This window comes from Canis lupus, chromosome 18 (assembly GCF_011100685.1).
Source record: "Canis lupus familiaris isolate Mischka breed German Shepherd chromosome 18, alternate assembly UU_Cfam_GSD_1.0, whole genome shotgun sequence".
Taxonomy (NCBI): domain Eukaryota; kingdom Metazoa; phylum Chordata; class Mammalia; order Carnivora; family Canidae; genus Canis; species Canis lupus.
Window position 1 is genome coordinate 6,623,953 of NC_049239.1, and position 26,134 is coordinate 6,650,086.

Genomic DNA, 26,134 nt, shown 5'->3' on the forward strand with positions numbered 1-26,134 from the left:
AATTTTACTGAATTCATTATTTCAATAGTTTTGTTTGTGTCATCATAGGGATTTCTGTATGTAGTATGTCAGCTGCAAATAGTGACAGTTTTACTTCTTTACCAGTTTGGATGCTTTTTGTTTATTTTTCTTGCCTAATTGCTGTGGCTAGAACTTCTAATACTATGTTGCATAAACGTGGCAGGAGTGGGCCTCCCTGTCTTGCTCTTGATCTTAGAGAAAGAGCTTTCAGCTTTCACCATTGAGCATGGCGTTAGCTGTGTGCTTTTCAGAAATGGACTTCATTATGTGGAGGTATGTTTCCTCAATTCCCACTTTGTTGAGGGTTTTGATCATGAATGGCATATGCCTTTTCTGCTTCTATTGAAATGATTGTATGATTTTTGCCTTTCATTTTATGAATGTGATGCATCATTGTTGATTTATTTGTGGATATTGGAGCATCCTTACATCCCTGGAACAAATCCTACTTAATCATGACGAATAATCATTTTAATGTATTGTTGAATTCAATTTACTAATATTTTGTTGAGGATATTTGTATCAGCTCATCAAGGATGATGTTTGTAATTTTTTTCTTTTTTTCTTGCTGTCTTTCTTTTTTCTTTTTTTGCACTGTTTGTCTGGTTTTGGTATAAGGGTAATGCTGGCCTTAAAAAATGAATTTGGAACCATTTCCTCCTCTTTGAATTTTTTTTTTTTTTAAGATTTTATTTTTCATGAAAGACACAGAGAGAGGCAGAGACACAGGCAGAGGGAGAAGCAGGCTCCATGCAGGGAACCTGATGCGGGACTTGATCCCAGGACTCCAGGATCATGCCCTGGGCTGGAGCCAGGCACCAAACTGCTGAGCCACCCCGGGATCCCTCTCTTTGAATTTTTGGAAGAATTTGATATTTAAATGATTATAGAATTCACCAGTGAAACCATCTAGTCCTGGAATTGTTGGGAGGTTTTTGATTAATGATTCGGGTTCATTACCAGTAATCAGTCTGTTTGGATTATTTATTTCTTCCTGATTCCATTTTGGAAAACTGTGATTTTAGGTATTTATTAATTTCTTCTAGGTTGTCCAATTTGTCAGCATATATTTATAATAGCTTAATAATCCTTTATGTTTCTGTGGTGTGGGTTATGACTTCTATTTCATTTCTGATATTATTTTAGTCTTTTTTTTTAATTTTTTTTAATTTTTATTTATTTACTTATGATAGTCACAGAGAGAGAGAGAGAGAGAGGCAGAGACACAGGCAGAGGGAGAAGCAGGCTCCATGCACCGGGAGCCTGATACGGGATTCGATCCCGGGTCTCCAGGATCGCGCCCTGGGCCAAAGGCAGGCGCCAAACCGCTGCGCCACCCAGGGATCCCAGTCTTTTTTTTTTTTTTTTCTTGATGACTCTGGGTAAAGGTTATCAATTTTGTTTATCTTTTCAAAGAACCAGCTCTTGGTTTCATTGTTCTTTTCTATTTTTTTTTTAAGACTTTACTTCATTTATTTTCAAGCTAATCTTTATTATTTCCTTTCTTTTACTAACTTTGGGCTTTGTTCTTTTTCTATTTTCTATTTTTTTTTTCAGTTCAAAACGATTTTCTTTTTTTTTTTTACCTTATTAAAATTTACCCTCATTTTGCGAACATGTAGTATAACACTCAGTGCTCATCCCATCAAGTGCTTCTATTTTCTTTATGTGTACAGTTTTATTGTTTCTTTGAAATTTTTCTTGTTTTTTGAGATGGGCCAGGCCTATATTGCTATAAACTTCCCTCTTAGTACTGCTTTTGCTGCATTCCAAAGATTTTGAACCATTGTGTTTCCATTTTCATTTGCCTCAGGTATTTGATCCCTCTTTGTTTTCTTTGAGACCCATTGTTTGTTTAGTACCATGTTTAGCTTTCATGTGTTTGTGTTTTTTCCAGTTTTCTTCTTCTTATTTCCAGTTTCATACTCTTGGTCAAAAAAGATGCTTGAATTTCTCAGTCTTCTTAAATATTGAGATTTGTTTTGTGGTGTAATGTAGGATCTATCCTGGAATATGTTCCACATGCATTTTAAAAGAATGATGGGTCTTGTTTTTTATCTATTCAGTTACCCTTTGTCTCTTTTTTTTTCTTTTAATTTTTATTTATTTATGATCATCACACACAGAGAGAGGAGAGAGGCAGAGACATAGGCAGAGGGAGAAGCAGGCTCCATGCACGGGAGCCCGATGTGGGACTCGATCCCGGGTCTCCAGGATTGCGCTCTGGGCCAAAGGCAGGCGCCAAACTGCTGCGCCACCCAGGGATCCCTACCCTTTGTCTCTTAATGGAAAATTTAGAGTGTTTACATTTAAAGTGATAATTGATAGATATGTACTTATTGCTATTTTAATTTTTTTCTGGATATTTTCTAGTTCTTCCGTTCTTCTCTTGCTCTCTTCCTTTGTGGTTTGATGAGTTTTTTTTTTTTTTTCTTTTTGTGAGAACACTTTTTTTTTCTTTAATTTGTTTTATTTATTTATGATAGTCACAGAGAGAGAGAGAGAGAGAGGCAGAGACACAGGCGGAGGGAGAAGCAGGCTCCATGCACCGGGAGCCTGATGTGGGATTCGATCCCGGGTCTCCGGGATCGCGCCCTGGGCCAAATGCAGGCGCCAAACCGCTGTGCCACCCAGGGATCCCTGATAAGTTTTTTTTTAGTGGTATGCTTTAATTCATTTCTTATCATCTTCCGTGTATGTACTGTTTTTGCTTAGTGGTTTTCATGAAGCTTACATGTAAAAACATACTTATGACAGTCTATTTTAAGTTGATAACAAGTTTAAATGCATTCTAAAGGCCTACATTTTTACTCTTTCCCTTATGATTTGTGTTTTTGACTACACATTTTATGTCCCATTATTTTGTGTATTTTTTAAGTAATGTAATTACAGTTATTTACTACATAACTACTTTTCTCAGTGAGATTAATACTTTCATATGTTTTCTTTTTAAATTAGTGCCTTTTATTTTCAGCTTAAATCTTTTTAACATTTCTTGTAAGGCCAGCTTAGTGACAGTGAACTCTCTTAGCTTTTGCTTTTCTGGAAGACTTTTTATTCTTCCTTCAATTCTGAATAACTTTGCTGGGTAGAGTATTCTTAGTAGGAAATGTTTTTCTTTTAGCACTTCGAACATTATTTGGCACATCTTGCTGGCCTGTAAAATCTGCTGATAGTATCGTGGTTCCCTGTTGTATAACAAATTATTTTTCTTTTGCTCCTTTTAGATTTTCTTCTTGTCTTTAACCTTTGACACTCTAATATGTCTTGATGTGGATCTCTTTGGGTTTCTTTTATTCAAAACTCACTGTGCTTCATGGATCTGGGTGTTTCCTTAGGTTACAGAAGTTTTCAGCTATTATTTCTTCAAATAAATTTTTTGCCCCTCTCACTCTTTGTTTTCTTTCTGGGACCCTTACAATGCACATTCTAGTCTACTTGATGTTGTCCAGAAGTCCCTTAAGGTACCTTTACCTTTTTTCATTATTTTTTCTTTTTGCTGCTCTTAGTAGGTGAGTTCCTCTGCCCTGTCTGCAAGTTGACTAATCCTTTCTTCTGTTTTATCTAGTTTGATGTTAAACCTCTGTAGTATATGTTTCCGTTTAATTTAGTGTATTCTTTAATTCTGTGGCTTCTTTTTGGAATTTTTCTACGTTTTCTACCTCTTTGTTGAAATTCTCACTGTGTTCATCCATTCTTCTCCTGAGTTTGATGAGCATCTTTATGACTATTACTTTGAGCCCTTTATCAGATAAATTACTTATCTCTGTTTTTATTAAGTTTTATTTCTTGTAGTCTTATCTTGTTCTTTCATTTGGAGCATATTTTGTCTTCTGTTTGCTTAACTGCTTAACTCTGTGTTGGTTTCTATACATTAGATGAAACAGTTACTTCTCTCAATCTCGAAGTGTCAGCCTTGTGTAGGAGACGAACCTTATTGTTCAACCTTTGCCCTCGGTCATAGTTTTATCTCAAACCTTTGTGATTGCCCAAGTAGCTTATTTTATTCTTAGTAGCTCCGAGTAGTTGAAGGTATTTAATACCAGTGTGCCAAAGGGGAGGACCTCAGTCAACACCAAGATTCAGATGTTTGGAAGCCAGACCCTCAGGCAGCAGCTTTTAAAATATCCAAATATCCATAATCCTGTAAGACCATTACTGTAAGCCCTGTTGGCTACCAGAGCCATGCAGTCTGAAGGTGTCTACTTGCCAAGTCACAATAAGTGGGACTCAGATGAATGTGAACTTTCTGGGAAATACTAGTGAGCTGTAGAAAGGCATAGGGAGAGTGCAAAATTGATGTCCTCAGCCTGTTTCTTAAGAGTACTTGTGTGGCCTTCAGATGTGTGCCAAACTTGAAGCTCCAGGACTACCAAGTAGGCCTTTCATGAAAAGGTAAGGGGGTATGTTTCAGTTTGCTTTCTGGGTAGTGCCCTGGGGGTGGTAGCCTGTCAAGAAATGTTTCCAATTATTATGGTCCTGTGGAACCTACAAAATGCAAGTTCCCATTGCCACCATTTCTTTCAGAAATTCACAAATTTCCCCACACACTTGATTATGAATAAAAACATTTTGTTAGTGATGTCTTCCAACAGATGGCAGTGTGGTACTGTAATAGGACATATTAACAAAGATCGTACTGCTTCTTGTTAGCTGAAAAATAATTGCTTTAAGTTTTTACTTCAGAAAAACAATTAGGAATTTTTTAACTTAAGTTTTTAAAAAATTCCAGTTGGTTATATAGAGTGTTGTATTAGTTTAGGTGTACAATATATTAATTCAACAGCTCCATACATCACCCTGTGCTCATCTTGACAAGTGTACTCCTTAATCCTCATCATCTATTTAACCCATCCCCCACCGACCACTTCTCTGGTGGTCATCAGATTGTTCTCTATAATTGAGTTTGTTTCTTGCCTTGTCTCTCTTTCTCCCTCTTTTTTTCTTTCCTTTTTCCTTGTTTTGTTTTTTAAATTCCACATATGAGTGAAATCATGTATTTACCTTTCTCTGACTTATTTCACTCAGCGCTGTACTCTATATCCATGTTGTTACAAATGGTAAGATTTTATTCTTTTTTATGGCTGAATAGTTTTCCATTGTGTGTATATGTGTGTGTGTATGTATACATATGTATGCCACATTTATATATATATGTAAATTTTCGTTAGCTATTTATCAATTGTTGGACACTTAGGCTGCTTCCATATCATGGCTGTTGTAAATAATGCTGCTATAAATATTGGAGTATGTGTATCCCTTTGAATTAGTGTTCTTCTATTTTTTGGGTAAATACCCATTAATGTAATTGCTGGATTTTTAACTCTTTGAGGAACCTTCATATGGTTTTCCAGAATGGCTGCACCAGTGTGCATTCCCACTAACAGTGCAAGAGGGTTCCCTTTTCTTCACATAATTGCTGATTGCTGTGAGGTGATGTCTCATTATAGTTTTGGTTTGTATTTCCCTGATGGTGAGTGATGTTGAACACCTTTTCTTGTGTCTGTTGGCCATCTGGATATCTTCTTCAGAGAAATGTATGTTGATGTCTTCTGTACATTTAATTGGATTATTTGTTTTTTGGATGTTGTATTTTATGTAAGTTCTTTATAAGTTTTGGATACTAACGCTTTATTGGATATGTCATTTGCAAATATCTTCTCCCATCTGGAGGTCACCTTTTAGTTCTGTTGATTGTTTCCTTCACTGTGCAGAAGCTTTTTAATTTGATATAGTTTTGGGCAGCCTGGGTGGCTCAGTGGTTTAGCGCCGCCTTCAGCCCAGGGCCTAATCCTGGAGACCTGGGATTGAGTCCCACGTCAGGTTCCATGCAGGGGAGCATGGAGCATTTTTTTTACTTTAAAAAAAAAATTTGATATAGTTCCAAAAGTTTATTTTTGTTTGTTTCCCTTGCCTCAGGATACATATCTAGACTACAGGTGTTTTATCTCTTGGTTAGGTTTATTCTTAGGTATTTACTATTTTTGATGCAATTATAAATAAGGTTGTTTTCTTAGTTTCTCTTCTTGCTGCTTCTTTATTGGCCTACAGAAGTATAACAGGTTTCTGTACATTGTTTTAATATCCTGCAGCTTTACTGAGTTTATGTTCTAGCACATTTTTTAAAGGTTTCATTTATATATTTATGAGAGACACAGAGAGAAAGGCAGAGACACAGGCAGAGGGAGAAGCAGGCTCCCTGTGGGGAGCCTGATGTGGGACTCGATTCGGGGACCCCAGGATCAAGCGCTGAGCCAATCACCACTGAGCCACCCAGGCATCCCTATGTTCTAGCACTGTTTTGGTAGTCTTTAGGCTTTTCTCTGTATAGTGTCATGTCATCTACAAAGAGTGGAAATTTGACATACTGATTTGAAATGAAAGAAATTCCTTTCATTTCTTTTTGTGTTTTGATTGCTGTGGCAAGGACTTTCAATACCATGTTGAATAAAAGTGGTGAGATTAGATATCCTTATCTTGTTCCTGAACTTAGAGGAAAGCTCTTAGTTATTCTCTATTAAGAATGGTGTTTGCTGTAGGTTTTTCATATATGACTTTTATTATATTGAGGTATGTTCCCTCTAAACCTATTTTGTTGAGGGTTTTTATCATGAATGGATGCTGTTTTTTATCAAATGCCTTTTCTGGGTCTATTAGAAATGAACATATTATTATCTTTTCTCTTATTGATGTGTGATATATCACATTTATTAATTTCTGTATATTGAATCATTTTTACCATGCAGAAATAAATACCACTTGATTGTGGTGCACGAATGATACCTTTCAATGTAATTTTGAATTCATTTTGCTAGTATTTTATTTAGAATTTTTGCATCTAAGTTTATCAAGGATATTGGCCTGTAGTTTTCTTTTTTTTAGTGGATTCTTTATCTGCTTTTGGTATCAGGGTAATGCTGGCCTCATAGAATGAATTTGGAAGTAGGAAAACAATTAAACATTATTAGCATTTAACCCCCAAAATCTTTATTTTGGATCTATTCTAAAACAGTTTATTCTTGTAATATCCCCAGCAAAGTAATAGATAAGAGTATTCCTCAGTGCTTTTATATTTATTTTCAAATGGCATACAATGTTTGCAAAGTTGTAAGTTAACTTTTTCTTTAACATTAGACTTTTGTGGCAAAAATAACTGCAGTCTTATGAACGAATCTGTATTATAGGTTCTTATCCAATGGGACTTCAGATGTTTTGTATTCTAGTCTTCTCAATCACATGTAGGAACCCCATTCATAACATCCCTCATAGTTGGTGGTGTTAATTAATCAACAAATGGAGCAGATACAGAAGAAAATTAGAGATTTTTTGCCAGCATCCTGAGTTTGAAGCTTTAATGGAGATTCTCAGTTAGAAATGAAGAAGTGGAGCTTGTGAGACAGACATTCATGCTTAGATGACTCAATAGGTTTTCAAACCTTACCCACCCAAAAGGGGATTCCTTCTTTCCTTACTCTTCTGGCAACTTATATCTGGCAGTATATACTTCCCTGGAGACTGAGACCATCATTTATCCAAATGCTCACACAAGATATCTGGGATCATCTTTAAGACCTCTCAATATTCTTTTGATTCCTTTTAGGTAGAATTTCTCAAATGTAGTCCTATCTATTTCTATCATCCTACTCCAAACTACTATTGTCTCTTACCTGGATGCTACTTCCTTATTGGTTTACCAAAATATATTAGTAACTCCATTTAATTTTTCACACAGAAGAACTCTCAAGGTCCATTGAGAGTTTGGTATGTATATATGACATATACATATGTGATATATCATAAATACATAAAACATATATCGTTTTTCACACATATATACCATATGGAAATGGTATGTATGTAACATATATATTTTAGGAATACATATGTGTAATATACGTAACCACATATATTTCACATGTATAACCCAAACATGTCACATGTATGTGCCATATATATATGTATAAAAGGTGTGTGTATATATATACATATATACATATACACATATGTCAAAGTTTCCTTATCCATTCATTTATTGATAGACACATAGGTTGTTTCCATGTCTTGGCTATTGTGAATAATACTGTAATGAACATAAGAGTGTGGATATCTCTTTGACATAGTGATTTTATTTCCTTTGGATATATACCCAGAAGTAAGATTGCTGTATCATATGGTAATCCTATTTCTAAGTTTCTGAGGAATCTCCATATTTTTTTCCATAGTTCTGTACCAATTTATATTTCCACCAAAAGTAAACAAGGGTCCACTTTCTCCACATCAGTTGGTTGCTTTTTATTTTTGGTAATAGCTAATATAACAGATGTGAGCTTATATTTCATTGTGGTTTTGATTTCCATTTCTTTGATGATTAGTGATGTTGAGTATCTTTTCATGTACCAGTTAGCCATTTATATGTTTTCTTTGGAAAAATGTCTGTCCAGGTCCTCTGCCCAGGTTTTAATCAGATTACTTGCTTTTTGCTGTTGAGTTGTATGAATTTCTTATATATTTTGGATATTAATTTTTATCAGATATGTCATTGGCAAATATTTTCTCCCATTTTGTAGATTGCCTTTTCATTCTGTTTTGTGTTTGTTTGCTGTGCAGAAACTTTTTAGTTTGCTATAGCCCCATTTATTGATTTTTTTTCTTTGTTGCTTTTGGTGCCATATTTTCAAAATCATTGCTAAGAGTAATATTAAGGAACTTTTTCACTTATAACTTTTTCTAGGAGTTATATGGCTTACAGTCCTACATTTTTTACTCCATTTCTGAATTAATTTTTGTAAGATAATTTTCTGATTTCATTCTTTAGCATGTGAATATGATTTTCCAACAACATTTATTAAAGAGACTATTAGTTGGTCATATATGTGTCAATTTATTTCTGGGGTCTCTCTTTTGTTCTGCTGGTCTGTGTTTCTGTTTTTATGCCAGTACCATATTGTTTTGATTACTATAGCTTTGTAAAATACTTAGAAATCAGGAAATTTGATGCCTCCGGATTTGATTTTCTCTCACAGGGTTGGTTTGACTATTTGGGTCTTTAGTAGTTCCATATGAATTTTAGAATTTTTTTTGGAATTTTTAAAAAATATTTTATATGTTTGGGGGAGAGAGAGAGAGAGAGAGGTAATGAGAGAGAGTGTGAGCAGGGGCAGAGGGAGAGAGAGAAGCAGGCTCCCTGCTCAGAAGTGGGGCTTGATCTCAGGACCCTGGGATCATGACCTGAGCCAAAGGCAGACACTTAACCGACTGAGCCACCCAGACACCTTTGCCATTGGAATTTTATAGGGATTGCATTAAAACTATAGATGGCATTGGTTAGTATGGCTATTTTAACATTATTAAATCTTTCAATTCATGAAATCAGAGTATATTTCCATTTATTTGTGTCTTCTTTCATTTCCTTCATTAGTGTCTTATAGTTTTCAGAATACAGATCTTTTGCCATCTGGTTAAATGTAGTTCTAAGTATTCTGTTATTTTTGGTTGCTATTATAAAGGAGATTGTTTTCATTATTTCTTTTTTAGACATTTTATTGTGAGTTTATAGAAATGATATTGGTGTTTGTATGTTGATTTTATATCTTATAACTACTGAATTTGTTGGTTAGTTTTAACAGTTCTTTTGGTGCAGTCTTTAGGATTTTATATATATATATATACAAATTTATATATATATGTTATATATATATAAATATAAGATCATGTCATCTGCAGGGAGAGCAATTAGCTTCTTTTCTGGCTTGGATGCCTTTTATTTTTTTCTTGCCTAATTGCTCTGGCTAGGATTTCCAGTACTCTGTTGAATATAAATGATGAAATTTGTCTTGTTCTTGATCTTAGAGGAAAAACTTTCAGTATTTCCCTGTTGAGTATGTTATTAGCTGTTGGATAGTCTTTTTTTTTTTTTTTTTTTAAGATTTTATTTATTTATTCATGAGAGGCACAGAGAGAAAGGCAGAAAGACAGGCAGAGGGAGAAGCAGGCTCCCTGCACAGAGCCCGATGCGGGACTTGATCCAGGACCCTGGGATCATGACCTGAGCCAAAGGCAGATGCTCAACCACTGAGCCACCCAGGCATCCTGCATAGTCTTTTATAGCCTTTATTACATTGATGTACATTCCCTCCCCACTCTCTTTATTGAGTGTTTTTATCTTTAAAGGATGTGGAATTTTTGTCACATACTTTTTCTACATCTGTTATGATGATCATGTGATTTTACATGCTCATTCTGTTAAATCATATTGATTTGCAGATACTTAAGCCATCTCTGCATCTCGGGGTTAACTCCCACTTGATTGTGGTATATGACCTTTTAATGTACTATTGGATTTGGTTTACTAGTAATCATTTTGGGAATTTTTGCATCATATACATCCCATAATCTTTTTCTTATAGTGTCCTTATCTGGCTTTGGTATCAGGATAATGCTGGCCTCCTAAAATGAGTTTGTGAGTGTTCCCTTTCCTGTTGTTTGCAAGACTTTCAGAAGGATTGGTGTTCATTCTTTATCAAATGTTTGGCAGAATTCACTATTGAATCCAGCTGATCCTGGCTTGTTGTTAGGAGTTTTTGGTTAGTGAGTCAGTCTCTGAATTATTCATTTTTAGTCTGTTCAGATTTTCTCTTTGTTCATGATTTCAGGCTTGGTAGGTTGTATGTTTCTAGGAACTTTTCCATTTCATCTAGGGTATCCAATTTGTTGGCATATAATTTGTTGGTTGTATACTTTGTTGCTTTTATAGTAGTTTCTTTTGATCATTTATGTTTATGTCGCGTCAGATTTAATGTCCCCTGTTTAATTTCTGATTTTATTTATTTGAATCTTTTTTTCCCCTGAGTCTGCTAAAGGATTGTGGATTTTGTTTATTTTATGAAAAAAACAAAAAAAAACAAAAAAACAAAACCAACCCTCAGTTTTGTTGGCCTTTCTTTGTTTTTCTGGTCTCAGTTTTATTTATTTCTGCTCTCACCTTTATTATTTCTTTCAGCTGCCAACTTTAGGCTTAGTTTGTTCTCTTTCTAATTCCTTGAGGTGTAAGGTTGGGTTATTTTTGAGATCTTTATTTTTTGTTAAGGTAGGCCTTTATTGCTATAACCCTTCATCTTATAACTGCATTTATCAAATCTCATGAATTTGGTATGTTTCCTTTTTCATTTGTTTCAAAATACTTTTGATTTCCCTTTTGACTTCTTTTGTGACTCATTGGTTGTTTAGGAATGTGTTGTTTGTTTAATTCCCACACGTTGGTGAATTTTCCAGTTTTTCTCCTGTCATTGATTTCTAGTTTCATGCTATTTTGGTCAGGAAAGATATTTGGTGCGACTTCAATCTTGTTATCTTGTTAAATTTTTTTTTTTAATTTTTTTAAAAATTTATTTATGATAGTCACAGAGAGAGAGAGAGAGAGAGAGAGAGAGAGAGGCAGAGACATAGGCAGAGGGAGAAGCAGGCTCCATGCACCGGGAGCCCGACGTGGGATTCGATCCCGGGTCTCCAGGATCGCGCCCTGGGCCAAAGGCAGGCGCTAAACCGCTGTGCCACCCAGGGATCCCAAATTTTCTAAGACTTCTTTTTGACCAGTTATATGATCTGTCTTGGAGTATATTTTGTGTGTACTTGAAAAAAATGTGTATTCTCATGCCTTTGAATGGAATGTTCTGGAAATGTCTGGGAGGTTCATTTTGTCTAATGTATAATTCAAGTCCAAGGTTTCCTTACTGGTGTTTTGAGTAAGTTATCCATTATTGAAAGTGGGGTATTGAAGTCCTCTGCTGTTGTTGTATTTTTATTTATTTAGCTGTTCATATGTGTTAATATTTGCTTAGTATATGTAGATACTTCATTCGTGGGTACTTATGATTGATATATCTTCTGGTGAATTTTTTTTTCCCTCTGGTGAATTGATCCCTTTATTATTATGTAACCTTTGTCTCTTCAACTTTTGAATGACAGTCTCTCTTCTCTGAAATAAATGTAGTTACTCTTACTCTCTTGGTTTCTATTTGCAAAGAATATCTTTTTTATTCCTTCATTTTTTTAGCCTATGTAAGTACCTAAATCTGAAGTTTACCTTTTATATATATCAATCACACAGTTGGTTCTTGTTTTTACCTGCTCTGTCATGCTATGCCTTTTGGATGGAGAATTTAATCCAAGTACAGGCAAAGTAATTATTAATAAGTAAGGAATATTAATGTGATCTTACCATTTTCTTGCTGTTTTATAATGTTCTCATTCTTCTGTCTTCCTTTGGGAATTGATGATTTTCTCTAACTTTCATTTCCTTATCTTTATCTTTTGTCTATCTGCTACAAGGTTTTGCTTCTTGGTTACCATGCCATTTACATAAAACATCTTGTAGATACAATAGTCTATTTTATGCTGATAACTGTTTTTAAATATTTATTTATTTATTTATTTATTTATTCATTCATTCATTCATTCATGAGAGACACACACACAGAAAGAGAGAGAGACAGAGAGGCAGAGACACAGGCAGAGGGAAAAGCAGGCTCCATGCAGGAAGCCCAACGCGGGACTCGATCCCAGGTCTCCAGGATCACACCCTGGGCCGAAGGCGGTGCTAAACCACTGAGCCACCTGGGCTGCCCTGATAATAACTTTGAACACATACATAAACTACATTTTATCCCTTTATCTTTTCTTTTGATGTCACAATTTATAACTAATTTACAAATTATTGTAACTATAGTTATATTTTTGTCTTTTAACCTTTATTTTGGAGTTAGTTGGTTATTATATCCATATATTACAGTGTTAGAATATTCTAAGTTTGAGTTATACTTACTTTACCAGTACATGTGTTCATTTTACTAAATAGCATCCTTTCATTTCAGTTTAGAGAACTCCTTTCAACATTTTTTGTAAGGCAGGTGAGGTGGTGATAAACTCAGCTTTTGTTTGTCTGGAAATGTCTTTATTTCCTTCATTTATGAAGGACAGCTTTGTTGGGTAACATGTTCTTGATTGTAATTTTTTTTTCTTTTAGTATTTTGAATATATCATACTACTCTTTCTTGGCCTGTAAGATTTTTGCTGAGGAATTTGCTAATAGCCTTGTGAGGTTTCATTGTAATTGAGGGTTTTCCCAATTCTTTCCCTTTGAGACAGATTTATTTTAATATGTCTTGGAGAAGGTAATTTAGGATTGAACTTGGATGTCTAAATTTTTTCTCAGATTTGAGAAATTCTCAGTTGTTATACCTTTAAGTAAGCTTTCTGTCCTTTCCCCCCTCATTTCCTTTTGAGACTGCAATGGTATGTAGACAATTTCTCTTAATGGTATTCTGTAGTTCACATGGGCAGCCTTCACTCTCTTTTACTCTTTTATTTGTTCTACTCTTACTGATAATTTCAAAAGCCCTGCCTTCTATTTCACAGGTTTTTTCTTCTGTTTGATCCATTCTTCTGTTGATACTCTCTATTGTATTTTTTTTTCATTTCATTTATTGTATCCTTCAGCTCCAGAATTTGTGTGGTTCTTTTTTTATGATTTTTACCTTTCTATAGAGTTCTAATATTTTGGCCCATTTCTTAATTCCACTGAATTGTCTTTCTGTGTTTTCTTGTAGTTCACTGAACTTCCTTAAAACAACTATATTTGGGATCCGTGGGTGGCGCAGCGGTTTGGCGCCTGCCTTTGGCCCAGGGTGCAATCCTGGAGACCCGGGATCAAATCCCACGTCGGGCTCCCGGTGCATGGAGCCTGCTTCTCCCTCTGCCTGTGTCTCTGCCTCTCTCTCTCTCTCTCTGTGTGACTATCCTAAATAAACAAACAAACAAACAAAAAACTATATTTAATTTTTATTGGTTAAGTTGCTGATCTCAGTTTCTTTGGGTTCAGTTATTGGAAAATTATTGTATTTCTTTTGTGTTTTTATATTCCTTAATATTCACATTTTTTCTTTTTTTCTTTTATAAATTTAAATTCAATTTGCCAACACCCAGTGGTCATCATATCATGTGCACTCCTTAATGCGTATCACCAAGTTACCCCATTCTCCCACTCGCCTCCTCTTCCACAATCCTTTGTTTCCCAGAATTGAGAGTGTCTCCTGATTTGTCTTCCTCTCTAATTTTTCCCCACTTGGTTTCCCCTCCTTCTCTTATGGTCCCTTTCACTATTTCTTATATTCCATATATTCATATTTCTTCATGTCTTGCATTGCTGTCTTTACATTTGAAGAAGCTGGGGATCCCTGGGTGGCTCAGCGGTTTGGTTCCTGCCTTTGGCCCAGGGCGCAATCCTGGAGTCCTGGGATCTATCCGCATCGGGCTCCCGGCATGGAGCCTGCTTCTCTCTCTGCCTGTGTCTCTGCCTCTCTCTCTCTCTCTCTGTGTGTGTATGTCTATCATAAATAAATAAAAAAATCTTTTAAAAAAATGAAGAAGCTGTCACCTCTTCCAGTCTTTATTCCTGGTTTTAGGAGAGAAATATCTTTTTCAGTCCTGTATGGGATTTAGTCTTCTCAGACCTCTTCTATGAATACACTTGCTCCACACTTCGTCCTCCCTCTTGTGGCAGAATTCTTAAGTTTCTATGCCTTCTCTCAATCCTGCAAAGCTGGATTAGATGATACCAGCTTCCCTTTTGCTAGTGATGCTGAATGTTTAAGTTTGTGGTTTCTCCAAGACTGGCTTTCCAGGCATGCTCACCTGCAAAAACTTGTTTTAGCTGCCATAGGGAGAATGCAGGGTGCTTTGCACAGTGGTGTGCTTCTATGGGTGAGGTATGTGGAGCACTGGGGGTGCCCATTGATCAGCTGCAGGAACTGTAGGCAAGGCATCCCAAGCAGCTGAAGGGCATGCCTCTTTTTGTTAAATTGAAGAATAATTGATATACAATATCTTATTATTTTCAGGTGTACATAATAGTGATTTGATACTTCATGTGTTACAAAATAATCTCTAAAAATCTAGTTACCATCTGTCAGTATACAAAATCATTAGGATGTTATTGACTGTATACCTATGCTGTACTTTTAATCCTCATGGTTTATTTTTTTTTATAACTAGAAGTTTGTACTTTTTAATCCTCTTAATTTATTTTGTCCACGCCTCTTTGGTTGCCAACAGTATGTTTTCTGTATCTATTAGTCTGTTCTTTCATTTGTTGTGGGTTTTATGTGTGTGTGTGTAAACTCCTACAGTATTTGTCTTTGTATGACTTATTTACTGATTATCATACCTGCTAGGTCCATCCATGTTGTTTCAAATGTTACAATTTTGTCCCTTCTTATGGCTGAGGAATATTCCTCTCCCCCCCCCTCTCTCTCTCTCTCTCTCTCTCTCTCTCTATATATATATATATATATATATATATATATATATATATCCATCCCATCTTTTTATCCAGTTATCTGTTGATGAGCATTTACATTTCTTGCATACCTTGGCAATTACAAATAATGTTTATTGACCATAGGGATACTTATATATCTTTGGGTTGTGTTTTCTTTCTTTCTTTCTTTCTTTCTTTCTTTCTTTCTTTCTTTCTTTCTTTCTTTCTTTCTTTCTTTTTTTAAGAATTTATTTATTTATTCATGAGAGACACAGAGAGAGAGGCAGAGACACAGGCAGAGGGAGAAGCAGGCTCCTCTTGGGGAGCCTGATGTGGGACTTGATCCTGGGACTCTGAGACCACACCCTGAGCAGAAGGCAGATGCTCAACCACTGAGCCACCCAGACATCCCTGGGTTGTGTTTTCTTTGGACGAATACCCAGAAGTGGAATTGCTGGATTGTGTAATAGTTCTATTTTTAAGTTTTTGAGGAACCACCATACTGTTTTCTATAATGGCTGCATGAATTACATTCCCAACAGTGTATGAGGGTTCTTCTTTCTCCATATTTTCACTAGCACCTGTTATTTTTGTCTTTTAGAAAATTGCCAATCTGAAAGGGTAAGGTGATAATTTCACTGTGGTTTGATTTGCATTTCTTTGATTAGTAAGATTGAGCATCTATTCATGTACCTCTTGGCCATCTGTGTATCTTCTTTGGAAAAATGTCTGGTCATGTACCCAATCTTTTTTTAAATTGAATTATATGTTTTTTGGGTGTTTAGTTGTATAAGTTCTTTATGTACTTTGAATACTAATCCTTTTTCAGACATATGATTTGCAAATATCATTCGATTTTTTATTTTATTTTAATCTATCATTCGATAGATTATCTTTTAGTTCCGTTGACTGTTTCCTTTGCCGCTCAGAAGCTTTTTATTTTGATGTAGTCCCCAAAATTTATTTTTACTTTTGTTTCCCTTGTATCAGAAGACATACCTAGCAAAATGTTCTTATAGCTGATGTCAGAGAAATTAATCCCTGTGCTTTTTACTAAGACTTTTATGGTTTCAAGTCTCACGTTTCAAATTTATTTTTGTGTAGGGTGTAAGGAAGTGGTCCAGTTTCATTCTTTTGCATGTAGCTGTCCAGTTTTCCCAACATGATTTATCTTTTTCCGATTGTGTATTCTTGCCTCCTTTGTCAAAAATTAATTGAATGTATAATCGTGGGCTTATTTCTGGGTTTTCTGTTCTGTTTTTTTTATCTATGTGTCTGTTCCTGTGCCAATACTATACTGTTACTACAATTTCGTAATATAACTTCAAGTCTGGAATTGTGATACCTCCACTTTGTTTTTTCATGATTGTGTTGACTGTTCAATCTTTTACATTTCCATATAAATCTTAAGATTATTTACTTTCTGTGAAAATACCATTAGCATTTTGATAGGGATTGCGTTGAATTAGTAGATTGCTTTGGGAGTATGAACATTTTAACAATATTCTTTCAATCCAGAGCATGGAACAACTTTCCATTTATTTGTGTCATCTTCACTTTGTCTCATCAATCTCTTAGAGTTTTCTGTTTACAAGTTTATTCCCTGCATGGTTAAATACACTCCTAATTATTTTATTCTTATTTTTGGAATTGTAAATGGGATTGTTTTCTTATTTTCTTTTCCTAGTAGTTTCATATTAGTGTATAGATATGCAACAGATTTTTGTGTATGGATTTTGTATTCTGCAGCTTTACTGAATTTATTTGCTCTAGCAATTTTTTTGGTGAAGTCTTTAGAGTTTTCTTTATATCATGCCAAGTATCATGCCAATTAGTGACAATTTTAGTTCTTCCTTTCCAATTTGGATGCCTTTTATTTTTTTCTATTGCCTAATTGCTCTGGCTAGTGCTTCCAATACTGTGTGATTTTCTCTTTTGATTATCTATCCATTTGTGAAAGTGAGGTATTAAAGTTCCTACTATTACTGTATTGTCTATTTCTTCCTTAGGTCTGTTGATATTTTCTTTATATATTTGGGTTCTCCTATATTGTGTGTACATATGTTTAACAAATATCATTTCTTTTGTTAGATTAACCCCTTTGTCATTACATAATGGCCTTGTCTGTTATTATGGGCTTTGTCTTAACATCTGTTTTGTCTGATTTATTTTGGGGTATATTTACATGAAATTTCTTTTGGTTCCTATTTGCATGAAATATTTTTTTCCCAGCTCTTCTCTTTCAGTCTATGTATGTCCTTATATCTGAAATGAATTTATTATAGATAGCATATACATCGGCCTTGTTTTTCTTTTAATCTATTTAACCACTCTGTGTCTCTTAATGGAGGATTGAATCCATTTACATTTAAAGTAATTATTGATAGGTGTATACTTATCGCCAGTTTTAAAATTGGTTTCTAGCTATTTGTAGAAACTTTAAAAAAAGTAAAGTCTTAGGTCCTGCCTTCAACCCATTTGATTTATAATTTCCAGGAATTCGTGATAAAATTGTACTCATGGGTAAAAATCATTAGTCTGGTTCATCTGTTGTCCATCTTAAATGTATTGCCTTGTATTACTGATGTGGCCTAAAGAGTTCAGAATGAGGTTGATCTGTGTCTTTCCTGAATGTAGTTCCTGTGGTCTCATGTGTATAAGAAAATTGTTCTCTTCTGCTCAGTTACATCACTGTGGATCATAGTGACCCCTTAATCTTTATATGATCCTGTAATACTTAGTTTTAATTTGTCTATTTATGTTAAAAACCAAATTCCAGGGTTTCTGCTGTCACTGAAGTTGAATTGTAAAAAGCATAGAGTGAGATCTTACATGGTCTTCTTCATGTGTTAAAAATCTAAACATCTTTCATTTCTTAAATCTTAAGGTGCCAAAATTCAAGGGGAAAAAAAAGGCAAAAAAAAAAAAAAAACCCACCAAAAAAACAAAAACAAAAACAAAAAACAACCCGGAAGGAAAGAAAAAAAGAAAACCAAACAAACAAATCTAGTATTGTTTTCAAAGGTTACTTTGCTAGGGGCAGTAATGTCAAAAGTCTCCCGGCTGACCTGGTATATTTATTTACAGGGAAATCCTGATGGCTGCCTGGCTGTTGTTTTAGTATTACTTATGTATTCCCAAGTGGAAAATCTGGTTTTTCAGCTCAGTTGTGAAACAAATATCACATGGATATTAGCAGTTTGCAGTGATAGAAAAAGCTTAGCAGGTGAAGGTTTTAGTTAAGATCTGATATCTAATACTTTCTTTCCCATATTTAATTTGAGACATCAGTGATATCTATTAGAGTTGGAAAGATGAAATGAGACCATTGATGTCAAGTACGTACCACACTGCCTAGTTTCTAAAGAAATATTAGTTCATAGTATATAAGTTCTGTGAGTGTGCTTTGTTCAAGCCAGACTGTATCTAAGAATCATCCACAAATCTTTTCTTTCCTTTACCTGCCAGAGATCTATTTCATCTTAATAGGTCTTCGAATGGGAGTTAGACATAACCCACATTTTATAACAGTTGAACATTAGCAGGTAATAATTAAGTCCTTCAGGACACCATATTCTCTTACACCTTTATTAGTAGTAAACGTTACGGGTTTTCTAGAGCTCTAAAAGGATTGTAGTAATTTTCACTTCTACTGGCAAAATTGGTACTATTAGTACCAATCTTCATAAAATTGCCATCATTGACAGAAATCATTATCTTAACATTACCCATAATAAGTTGAATAGGTATTAAAATAATATTTTATTGTTATTTTTATTTGTATATATTTTTATTTTTAGGCTTAACATTTCTATGTGAGTTTATAGGCATATAGGATATTGTATTGTAAAGTGTACACTTTGCACAAAGACACTCCAGGGTTCACATTTTAGACTTTGCAGTTTTATGGCCTCAGACAAGTTATATAATTCTCCTAGGCTTGCTGTACCATATTTTTTAAGTAGGCTAATAAGACTTAGGTGTACACAGGGTTGTCACAATCATTGAAATAAATTTATATGAAAACGCAAAAGAGTAAAAAGAGTCAAGGCATTCTTCAAGAACAAAGTGGAATAGCTTATTTTATTAGATTTCAAGATTTTAATGAAGTTAGATTAATAAAGACAATATTCTTGGCTCAATAGATCAGCAGAACAAAATAAGGACTATAGAAACAAACGTGTATATATAGACATTTGATATATGGGAAAGCTGACATGCAGAACAGTGGGAACAGTGGTGTTTCAGTAAATGATACTAGAGCATCATGCATATTTATATGGAGCAAAGTGAATCAAGTATATCATATCACACCTAAAATAAATTCCCAGGGGATTGTGGATCTACTTGTGAAAGGCAAAACAATAAATATTATAGGAGACAATATAGGAAAGTATTTATGTGACCTAAGAATATAAAAAGTTTTTTTAAACAGGACACAAAAAGGATTTTAACCCTAAAGGAAAAAATAATAAATTGGATTTTATCAAACTGAAGAATTTCTGTTTATCCAAAATCACCTTAAGCAAGTAAAAGGCAAGCTACTTCTATAAAGTAGAAGATATTTGTAACTCTCTGACAAGGAGCTCAAAAATAGGATATAAGTAAGACGACAGATTGGTGAGAAAAAGACAGCCTAATAGAAAAATGAGTGAAAGACTTGAACAGGTACTTCACCAAAAGGATGTCCAAATGTCCAGTAAAAATAAGAAAAGTTGATTGAAATCACAAGTCATTAGAGGGATAAAAATTAAAACCATAATGGCATACAACTACTACACACTTACCAGAAGAGTAAAATTTAAAAGAATAATAATAGTTTGTGGGAGTATGGAGCATGAAATTCTTATACACTGTTGGTAAGATATCTATTGGTGTACCATTTTGGTAAACTGGCAGTGTAGAAGCTGAATATATACATACTCTGTGACCCTGCAATTCAGTCCCCTAGAGAAATACCGTACATGTGTATAACCAAGTGGTATATATATATATATGAATGTTTATGGCAGCATAATTTGGTCTAGCTACATGTTAGGGCATGGGATGTGCATCAATATTATAGTAGGTAGTAAGTCATTATATGTTCCTACCTTGGATAATCGTACTGTAGTAAAAATGAACAAACTCAGTTCATCCAACAAAATGTATTTATTTAGAAAACATAAGGTTGAGCAAAAACCCACATGCAAAAGAATGTGTACTGTATGATCTCAGTGTTTAGAGGTCATGGTAGTTACCCTTGGAGAGGAGGAAGGGTTTAATAATCAGGCAGAAATGAGAAATATCTGCTGGGGTACTGGCAGTGCTTTATTTCTAGCTTTTCATGGTGGCTACATAGATTCTTGCTTTGTTATAACTTATTAAGCTGAATATTTATGTTTTGTGTTCTTTTCTTTGAGTGTTAAACTTCAATAGAAAAATAAGGAAAGAACTACCCAGCTTTACAATACCCAGCAGATATTCAGTGTGAGATTTTCCTTCTGACCTCTCAATCTAATTTGTGAATGCTTGCCTGTGTCCTTTGGTTACTGATTGCTTTTGGGCTTGATATTATACTTAAAAATTTAAACTCTTTAAAGATTAGATACGAACAGTGTTAGCCATTGCGCATACACAAAGTGACTTTGCCCTTGAAAATTCAGATGCTCCAACTTTGTGTGATCCACGAACAGTATAATTTTTTTAAGTTTGATGGAAGTGTAATGAAACACTTTTATGCCACATTTGTTGTTTCTTTTAATTTTCATCAAAGAAAAGTCTTAATTGTAAATAAAGCTGTCACTTTTTTGAGGGTATATTTTTCTATTGTTTTAAGCCTTATTTTAACTCAGGAGGTTTGTGGTTTTATGAAAGTTACATATATTCTGTGTTAAATTAAAAAAATTTTAATATATATATATTCTAATTGCAATTGGAATATTGTTTTTGAAGTTTATATTATCTAATTGTTCTTACTTGTAAGAACATTGTTGATTTTTATGGTTATCATTTATATCACACTTGATTCAGTAATATTCCTGGTTGTGATGAAAAGGTGATTGAAGTCATCCTTATTGAGTCCTACCTCCACACATGTGCGCGCGCGCGCACACACATACACTTTTTAAAATAAGTAAAATTTCTCTGTATTTTCTTCACTAAATACAAGTGACATTCTTTCTTGGCCATGCATAAACCTCTGAATAATTAAGAAGGCTCATAGGGTAAATGAAAGGCCAAGACCAGAATTTAAACAGATTCAAGGCATAGACCAGAAAGGAAAATCGCTGAAGATTCTAATATTAGTGCATACATTTTTAGCTTTTGAATTGACATACTCTACACATTTATACAAAAGATTTTCTTTCAAGTAAAAGATAAAAAAGCTGAATTTTTTCTCAACTTTTATTTGTTACTAAAAGAGCTTTTATACTCTATTCTTTAAAAGTAAGTTAGTGGTAAAGAAGTGTTTTTTTAAATGAAAAAGATACTTCAAAGTAATATAATTGATTTAAGTCTAGTAAACTTTTTGGTTTTCTTTGTAGCTTTCTTTTGTAGGAATGAAAACAGATACGGTAGACAGTATATGTCACTGTAAACCCATTACTGCTGTTTATAAAATGACATATTTTAGTCCATATTATGATTTCTGTGAGGCAAGGGACCCTTTTAAGCCTCTGATGGCCTGAGAATACTTTACTTTTTTATAGAGCATCTAGTAGGAAGGTCTATTTTCTGGGTGCAGAGGCCAGTATTGCTACAGCTTCGTTTTTCTCAACTCACTACGTTTGTAAACTAAAGATTATTTCCATCTCATTTTTGAAAACTGAATTATTGTGATAAAATGCAGCAAGTCAATGTAAGTTTGAATATTAAAGTATAAACTTAAGTTTAAGATATATATGTTTAAGTTGATATATATGTGTATATATACGTATATGTATACGTGTGTGTATGTATATATGTGTGTGTGTGTGTGTGTGTGTATGTATAAGGATGTTCCTACATTTTTAGAAAGCTGATCAGTGCTTCTGTGCCCGCTGTGATATTACCAGAATTGAGACCAAAATTTGATAGAATGTGGGTCTAAAGAATTTTTCTCAGCTCTGGTTACTTCCAGAGGTTTGCTTTTTTTCATTCTTTATTTGGGAAATTTCATACTTACACAAAATTGGAGAGCATAGGATAACAGATACCCATGTGTTTATGACCCAAATTCAACAATTATCAAAAGCTTTAATTTGTAGTGATGTTGGAATATTATTACTGATTTGATGTTTTACATTACTTCTTTGTGATCCATACTTTATTCTCCAATTTAAAGAATAAATTTGCCACCAAATGATGCTAAATATTTAGATCCTGCTTTGAATAAGGTTCATCAAAATCACAGGACATCCTGGATTTGCGGGCACAGTCTTGATTTTTATTTCATGAGGGACACTAAAGAAACAGAAATTAAGTCTTTCCTTGTCCTTTACATGCTTACAAAGAGATATTAAATATGTATATATACATATATAGATATTTAAATATACTTATATACTTAACATAGATCTCCCAGGTGAAGAATCAAAAGAATAGACTGAAAATGTACTCCAAATAGTCCCAGGCCCTGAAAGTTGTATATTGATAAGTTAGGCTGACTCTGATCCCATGAATTCCCCTCTTCTTGCCTAATTTTTCCTTCAACATATTCCTCAAATGCCTCTGGCTATACCTTCCAAGATAGCTCTCATTCTGAAATGATAATGTCTATGATATGCTAATTACGTGTTGGGATGTTAAGAACATTATAAATATATGTGGTATTATTTGTAAGATATTAAATAAGCTTCTAGGGCATATTGAATCAGTTAAAACATTTCCTAACAGAATTGTTTAACATTTCCTTTTTGTGGCTATGTGATAGTGGTACTGCCTGTGGTAAAAAGAGTCGAGTGGAAGTCTAGGCAGTCTTTCAAGGTTGGAAACTGTATTAGAGCAAACATAAAACACACCCATGCTGATTAGTACTTAGAAAAAACTCTTCACTTTTTTTTTTTTTTAACAAATAATAGGTTGATTCTGCAAATCCATGGCTCATTTTAAACAGATATAATTAACTCTGTAATTAATAAAGTGAATAAGAACTTTTAATTAAATCATAATAACTGCCTTGGTTACAGCTAAAAGCATGTATTTCTCTTCTTACAAACATATGAAATAAGCACTCCTCTTGTTGTGCTTCCTATAAAATTTACCAAGTGATGGGTATATCGCTTTTTTCCACATTTGATCCTATTTTATCAGAATACTGGATTCAACTTTAAGGGTGTGTTCTTTCACAAGCGTCTCGATTAGAATGTCTTTACCTCCCACTCCTATAATTTGATGAAGGCAGTCAAGATATAATTATAGCTTCCCTAACCCACCCCATTCTGACTTTTCCCAAGCCCTGGATGCCTATGCAGTGCTAAAATAAAGCCCTGGGGAATTTGAAACTTTCTGGTTGACAATTGCAAAGCTGTTTATGCTAATATGAAGTGGTGGTGGTGAGGGCTGTGGCTTTCAAATATGCAGATGCTTTTTCAGGATGGATATATCAGCCCTTTTGTAGATGGATTATGTGTGTGATAGAAGCTTTATGCTTGGTGTGCCTTCCTAGCCATATCTAATAGTAAAGTTTAATCAGTAACAACTAGTAATGGGCCTTTAAAGTATGTTGAAGCTTCGATTAATGTCCTTGGAAACTAGGTACCCAAGATCATGTGCAAGTATGACACACTACTGCTGATTCATACCTCACAATAACTAACACAATTCATACAAATAATTAGCATAATGGAATTATTCTCCTGCCATTTAGCTATCATCATTTTTGGCTCATGGCTATCTCCTGCATCAACTTGTTTAACCGTCACTGTGGTTATATAGCAGGTTTTGCATTGCTTTTTTCCTGATATACTCTGTTTCTGTATAAATATTAGTGAGTGACAGGTATTCAGTATCTTTACACTGTATCAGAGTAAGGAAACCACAGCATTAAGAGGTTTGTCATTTATACCAGTCAGCTGGGTTTATGCCTCTGCATTTGTGGATTGTGTCTCAGGTTTCATGTTTGAGATTTTTAAAAACAATCTTGCTTATGCGCAAGTGGGTTGTTTTGAGTCACTGAAAGTAATCTAGCCTGTGATTTATCTGCAGGCTAAACATTCCTTTATCATATTGTATGTGACTCTCTAACTTTTTTTTGACCTTGCAAAAGCCAGTTTTTCTAAGATAATGCTTCATTTTCCACATTTTCAATAATATATATTCATAAGATCATACTGAAGTATTTATCTTTCTGCAACTTGCTTTTCATTAGGTTACCATTGTGATTTTTAACTACGAGCATGTTGATTGTAGGTTGGTCATTCATTTTAGCTGTTAATTAGTATTCCATTATGTATCTATTATAATTTACACATTTCCCATTGGTAGATATTTAGATTTCTGATTGTTTTACTTTTCCCATTGGTAGATATTTAGATTTCTGATTGTTTTACTTTTACAAACAATGTGGCAGTGGGTATTCTTGTAGGGGTTCTCCATGTGTATTTGTAAGAGAATTGTTCTAGGCCCTAGAACATATATCCTAGACTATACACACACACACACACACACACACAGATGTGCAGTTGCTGAATTGAAGGGTATATGCATCTTCAGCTTTACTAGATACCGCCAAATTGTTCTGTAAATTACTCCCATTAATTTATATTCCCACCATTGGCATATAAAAGTTTTTGTTCCATATTCTTATCATTTTCTCATCATTCTTGGTTTTATCAGACTTAAATTCCAGGCAGAAGGAAAAACATGAGAAGACCTTGATGCGTAGCATGTCACAAACTGCAAGGAAGCCAGGGCAGCTGGAAGTAAGGGGGTAAAAGGAGATGAGGTAAGAGAATTAATAGGGAGCTTCATAGGCTATTGTAAAGACTTGGTCTTTTACCTTGAGTGTGATTACTACCTGAAATGTGAAGGTTTTTAACAGAGGAGTGATATAATCTTATTTAGGTTTTAAAAGGATTGCTGTAGTTGCTGTGTTAAGAGGACAGTGTAAGAGAGGCTAAAGGAGGAAACAGAAGACTAATTAGGAGGCTGTTATAATTTAGGCAAAAGATGATGTGTTGTGCCCAAGATTGCGAATCCGAGAAACCACCGAAGAGCTGACACCGATGCAAGTGCACAAGGGTTTATTTACAAGCTCGAGCTTGGGTCCAAGTGTACCCGACGCAGCGGAGCAGGAACTTGGACCCCGAAGTGGGTTACGGGTGGGTTTTTTATAGGCTGGTCTAGGGGGTTTTCAGAAGGGATGGAAGAATTTCTGAAGTTCTGTTTACATTTTGATATGGGGCTTTCAAGGGCATCGAGCTCTGTTCTCATTCTAATATGGGACTTTCTACCACAGGTGTGGGCTCTGTTGTCTTCCTGATATGGGATTCTCTGCCGAGGGCAATTCCGAGCTCTGTTGTCTTTCTGATATGGGATTACCTGCTGAGGACATTGAGGACATTCTGCAGTTTTTCCTATTAAGTTCAGCTCTTAATCACAGGGGCCTAAGATAGTTGTACTTGTGCTAATGCTAAACTTGAGGTGGAATGGCCATGATTTTTCTCGGCCTCTACATTTCCTGCTCCTCTGTGTCGGGTATACTTGGACGCAACCTTGAGCTTGCAAATAAACCCTCATGCGCTTGCATCGGTGTCGGCTCCTCGGTGGTTTCTTGGATTCGCAATCTTGGGCACAACAGATGGTGACTTAGTCCAGGGTGAAGATGAAGGTGGTGAA

General features: G+C 34.7%; 1 protein-coding gene across 8 annotated transcripts in view; it reads left to right on the forward strand.

The window, feature by feature from the left end:
- The window catches only part of COA1 (cytochrome c oxidase assembly factor 1 homolog), a 73,675-nt gene that overhangs the window by 7,607 nt on the left and 39,934 nt on the right, over positions 1–26,134 (forward strand). For 2 of the 8 annotated variants that reach the window (XM_038562639.1, XM_038562640.1), the window contains exon 3: positions 25,133–25,241. The exons of 5 other annotated variants lie outside the window; for them this stretch is intronic. The gene's annotated coding sequence lies outside the window, so the exon portion shown is untranslated. Of the gene's footprint in view, positions 1–4,363; positions 4,417–25,132; positions 25,242–26,134 lie in introns of all 8 variants that reach the window. One more of the 8 variants, XM_038562642.1, reaches the window with a different exon arrangement.